This window comes from Salmo salar, chromosome ssa01 (assembly GCF_905237065.1).
Source record: "Salmo salar chromosome ssa01, Ssal_v3.1, whole genome shotgun sequence".
Classification (NCBI taxonomy): Eukaryota; Metazoa; Chordata; class Actinopteri; order Salmoniformes; family Salmonidae; genus Salmo; species Salmo salar.
In genome coordinates, this window is record NC_059442.1 from 49,722,733 (window position 1) to 49,728,732 (window position 6,000).

The 6,000-nt window shown below is 42.7% G+C and overlaps 1 protein-coding gene across 2 annotated transcripts in view; it reads right to left on the reverse strand.

Moving 5' to 3' along the window:
• LOC106604288 (mitogen-activated protein kinase 8) overlaps positions 1-627 on the reverse strand; it is a 44,256-nt gene extending 43,629 nt beyond the window's left edge. For both annotated transcript variants that reach the window (XM_014198781.2, XM_014198787.2), the window contains exon 1: positions 431-627. The gene's annotated coding sequence lies outside the window, so the exon portion shown is untranslated. The remainder of the gene's footprint in view (positions 1-430) is intronic.
• Positions 628-6,000: the final 5,373 nt, after the last annotated feature.

Consider the following 6,000-nt stretch of genomic DNA (forward strand, 5'->3'; position numbering starts at 1 on the left):
CCCTTACGGTGGCTGTCAGGTAAAACAAAACACTGGCGCCTTGACAATATGATGATGATATGACGATAACCAACCTCGCTAAAAATGTAGCAAGTATGTCTATAATTCCCAAGCAGGCATTTTGGTAATAGCCTGGTTTTTACAGCCTGTATGTAGTCTATGCGATACGCTATTAACCTACACATAGCGGGATAGCCTATTTTGAGCACTATCCTATGCCAATCCAACAATCGAATATATTGTGGTAGCCTTCCCTGTTACATTGAATCATGGACAATTAGGCTATTAGGTGAATAAGATAGAATAAATTGAACCATTATAATATATTGACAACAAACCGCATCTGAAGTTGCGTGCGATTCGCCGCAAACGACCCTCCCCCACAGCTAAACAATACCATGGACAGCGGCGCAAAAACGTAAGCGCTTACCTCCGTCAACAAAATACAGAATGATCACTCCTCGATTCTCCACAATAGTCGGCGTCCTTGACGATGAATTCAGTTTATTTATAAGGATAATACAAATTTCGCTATTATGTTGTCCAGCTACAAACATGACCTCACCGAATGCACAACGCTCTCTGCATTGCCAGGCTGTGCGCGCACTGCAGAAGACATGCGTACCACGTCACTCAAGCCCTACGCGTTCGTAAAAGCGGAGCTACCAAGAGGAAGAGGTGAAGCGAGAGGTTTCACTCCGACCAAAATCGGTCCACGAAAAAGAAGCCCACAAAGTGAGGATTGTTTTGTATTGGAGGTCAATGAGAAAGTGTCGAATTTGGTCAGCAAAAAATGTAATTGATCATTTGCACATTAGGCTTATTTGATAGAATTTAAATGCCTTAATGGCTAAATTGTTAGTTCTGAATGCACTGATATAAGTGGACGTACGTGGCATTTCGGCAACTTACCGAAAAACGACTTTATATCGGAGTTGTGCCTGTTGTCATAAAAATAGATAGAGGACTCCTCATGGATATAACGCATTTTAGTATCGACATTGCCATTGAGGGCTTCCACCATTTGAAAATAGTTAACTGGGTGGAGAGTCCTATGAGTTGGAAGCAATCAGCCAATGAAGAAGAAAACTGACTATTTTACATTTAAGATAGCATGGGCAGCACCACTGAGGCGGTCACATACGCTATAAAGGCACAGATACAAAAATGAGTCCTCTATCTATCTCTATGGCCGGTTGTTCGCACATGTATGTGCCCTTTCATTGACCAGAATGGTTACACTTGATCTCGCCTCCTCCCGCCTGCCTTCCATCTTTGAGGACGTGCATTTCCATTGTTAGAATGGCCAGTCGAATATCTTATCAATATAATAGACAGCATTTGGAGGTTCTTCTTCTTCTTCTTCTTCTTCTTCTTCTTCTTCTTCTTCTTCTTCTACATCATAATGGTGGTCCACCAACAAATGTTTAAGGTGCATGCAGCCACCTACTGTGCTGGAGTTTGTGATCAATCATGGTTTGCCTAATTCTGTACTATAAAGAAAATGTTTTATAATAATAAACATATAAATCCCTACTAACTTCTAACAAACTGTCCCTTATCCCCAAAACCATTCCAAACCCCCCAACTTCTTCAAACGTTCCCTCTTTCATGCTGAAACAATCCATCTTTAGGATTATGTTGAGAATAACATCTGTTACCCCTAATAACTATGTAGCTGTATCCACAAGAATCTTCAACCTGGCATTTCTGCTTTCCACAATCTGAGTTGTGTGGAATACCTTTCCAATGAAAGCTTTAAAAGTGCATTCCGGTTTTGGTGGCATGCATTGCGTGGCCTTTTCATTGCTTTCTTTTGCAAATTACTATGAATTAACAGATGTATTTCCTAAAACTTGTCAATGCTAAACATCATATTGCCTAAGGTCGATGTCCACGCCCCCTCAGAAATCGAATTAGCATCATACAAAAATCCCAATAAAAATGTGTCAGTTTGAGCTAGAGATATGTTTTTTTGCATTGGATGAGTCTCAATCCGCTGCATCCGCCTATGTTGCACTTCCACATTCCACATTCAGCCCTTGAATCCCTTAACTCAATGCTCTCGGAGTTTGTGCTATTAGTACAAATAAACATAACTGTTTATTTGGACATAGCTAGCTATTTTACAGTAAAAGTGAGGTAAATTATTTGAAAATAAATTAACAATAATCTAGTATTTTATGTATTTCCACCCGCATAATTCTAGACTATTATTTTATCTTAATCAGTTTTGTGTATTGCTTTATCATATTGTATGCTGGAAGTGATTTTTATTCGCTCTGGCCAACATTATTGTTGTATACTAACATTAACCTTAGCTTGTTGGTTCCTGTGAGAGTGTAGACCTTTTAGCTAGCTGTTTAAAAATCTTCTCGCTGTTGCTATCATTATGTAAAAAGACAATCAATAATATCAATCGCGTAAGTACATGGAAATACTTTTTTGCAAATTCTTCATTTATTTCAGACTCATGACTTAAGTGGCGGGCTGTGATTGTGTCAGTGCTGGGTGTAGCTGGTGCATGGAAGTCAGGCGCTGTAAGGGGTGTTTAACTGGAGGCAGAGAAGTCAGACACAGGAGAGAAATAACTGTTTCCAACGACGCAGTTTATTACAAAAAAAAACACCGGAAAACACAATAATAAAAATCAATGGGTAAACATAACGCGACGCACACCAGTACAGACGTACACAAACGCTTACAATAAACAATCTTCGACAAGGACATTAGGGGAAACAGAGGGTTAATGTAATTGATGGGATTGGAACCAGGTGTGAAGGAAGACAAGACAAAACCAATGGAAAATGGATCAGTGATGGCTAGAAGGTCGGTGATGTCAACCGCCGAACCCTGCCCGAACAAGGAGAGGGACCGACTTCGGCGGAAGTCGTGACAGGCGCAGGAGAGCAGAGATGAGTGGACGAAGCACTTTACTGAGGCAATTATTTGAACAGAACGCAACCGCGTCACAAAAACAAATGCCCAAAGAACAAGTGAGGCAGCACAAAGTATACTGCTCAAAAAGATAAAGGGAACACTTAAACAACACATCCTAGATCTGAATGAAAGAAATAATCTTATGAAATACTTTTTTCTTTACATAGTTGAATGTGCTGACAACAAAATCACACAAAAATAATCAATGGAAATCCAATTTATCAACCCATGGAGGTCTGGATTTGGAGTCACACTCAAAATTAAAGTGGAAAACCACACTACAGGCTGATCCAACTTTGATGTAATGTCCTTAAAACAAGTCAAAATGAGGCTCAGTAGTGTGTGTGGCCTCCACGTGCCTGTATGACCTCCCTACCACGCCTGGGCATGCTCCTGATGAGGTGGCGGATGGTCTCCTGAGGGATCTCCTCCCAGACCTGGACTAAAGCATCCGCCAACTCCTGGACAGTCTGTGGTGCAACGTGGCGTTGGTGGATGGAGCGAGACATGATGTCCCAGATGTGCTCAATTGGATTCAGGTCTGGGGAACGGGCGGGCCAGTCCATAGCATCAATGCCTTCCTCTTGCAGGAACTGCTGACACACTCCAGCCACATGAGGTCTAGCATTGTCTTGCATTAGGAGGAACCCAGGGCCAACCGCACCAGCATATGGTCTCACAAGGGGTCTGAGGATCTCATCTCGGTACCTAATGGCAGTCAGGCTACCTCTGGCGAGCACATGGAGGGCTGTGCAGCCCCCCAAAGAAATGTCACCCCACACCATGACTGACCCACCGCCAAACCGGTCATGCTGGAGGATGTTGCAGGCAGCAGAACTTTCTCCACGGCGTCTCCAGACTCTGTGAAGAGCACAGGGTGCCAGTGGCGAATTTGCCAATGTTGGTGTTCTCTGGCAAATGCCAAACGTCCTGCACGGTGTTGGGCTGTAAGCACAACCCCCACCTGTGGACGTCGGGCCCTCATACCACCCTCATGGAGTCTGTTTCTGACCGTTTGAGCAGACACATGCACATTTGTGGCCTGCTGGAGGTCATTTTGCAGGGCTCTGGCAGTGCTTCTCCTGCTCCTCCTTGCACAAAGGCGGAGGTAGCGGTCCTGCTGCTGGGTTGTTGCCCTCCTACGGCCTCCTCCACGTCTCCTGATGTACTGGCCTGTCTCCTGGTAGCGCCTCCATGCTCTGGACACTACGCTGACAGACACAGAAAACCTTCTTGCCACAGCTCGCATTGATGTGCCATCCTGGATGAGCTGCACTACCTGAGCCACTTGTGTGGGTTGTAGACTCCGTCTCATGCTACCACTAGAGTGAAAGCACCGCTAGCATTCAAAGTGACCAAAACATCAGCCAAGAAGCATAGGAACTGAGAAGTGGTCTGTGGTCCCCACCTGCAGAACCACTCCTTTATTGGGGGTGTCTTGCTAATTGCCTATAATTTCCACCTGTTGTCTATTCCATTTGTACAACAGCATGTGAAATTTATTGTCAATCAGTGTTGCTTCCTAAATGGACAGTTTGATTTCACAGAAGTGTGATTGACTTGGAGTTACATTGTGTTGTTTAAGTGTTCCCTTTATTTTTTTGAGCAGTGTACAATAGCCAAGTACAAAGTACCGGCTGCCACAAACCACGGGTGTAAAATAAAACCCAGCGCAAACCAGCCGGAAACGTGCCAACCTGACAATAAACAATATCCCACACAGACATGGAGGGAACAGAGGGCTAAATACACATAGTAATTAAGAGGAGATGTAAACCAGGTGTGCAGGAAAACAAGAGAAAACAAATGGAAAATGAAAGGTGGAGTGGCGATGGCTAGAAGACCGGTGACGCCGACCTCCGAATGCCGCCCGAACAAGGAGAGGAACCGACTTCGACGGAAGTCGTGACAGATTGATGGACTGTGAAACTCAATCTCCCATGATTCCGTAGTACCGGAATTGACCGTGTTGTCATTTGTAATATAATTACTCTGCATATATTACTCTGCATATAATGTATAATAATAGAAGTAACAATTGTATTTAGCATTTTCTTTAGATCTGTGATAGTGTAGCTAGTTTACTGGTCCTGAAAAATTACTGGTATGTCCTGTCTGCACAACTATTAGTGATTAGAGAGAAAAAAAATTGAATATTTGAGCGTTAGTAGTTGCTCAAGGAAACCTTGCTGGCAGTATATTGAGATGTTAGTCCCAGTAGACTCAGAAAAAAAAGAGTGCTTTGGGGCACCATTTGTGACTGTAGGGGAACCCTCTAAAAATAGGTTCCAGATTGAACCATTTAAGATCAGATAAAACTCTTTCTGAGAGTGTTGGTTGTTCATTGTCCCACAGCTCACTGTCTTTATTAACGATCAGGTAAAACACAGATTGACTGTTGTAGCCTAAGTTTGTGCACTGGGACAGCATCAACGGCAGCATCAGTGGACTAGACTGTGAAGGCTTACTGTCCAAGTCTACAGGGGCAACAGGGATGTGACCCGACATTAGTGCAACCAATAACACTATATGACTTTGGCAAGACTGCCCTACAAAGGCAAAACGCAGTAACTTCAAATTTGGTCAAACATATTTCATCTGTTGTAATGGTTTCCTGACAAGAACAAGCCAGTTGATCAGAATATATCATGGATTATTGCTGTCTGTCTAGATTTTGCAGTGAAAACAATTGCGTAGTTCCTGCATTTTAACTTTTTAGGGTAGACGTGGGAGCCTTATTATCATATCTTACTATGAATATATAGCAACTATACAATAAAATATAGGCCTACCACATTTTACAAACATGGAGGAACCCAGTCTAAGTAGGCTATCCCTCAAGTATAGTCATAAAATAAAATAGACCTCCTAAATCTTTCTGTTGAGCACTTTGGCATTACAAGCCAGTTACTAAAAGTACTCATAGAGTCATTGGAAGTACTATACAGATATTCAGTTTCTGTCTGGTTCTCTGCCAATAACTAATTCCAATAACTGAATCAGCCTTCTTAATCAGTTTATTGATCTTGTTCCTGACGTGGACAACTTAATATCCAAAAT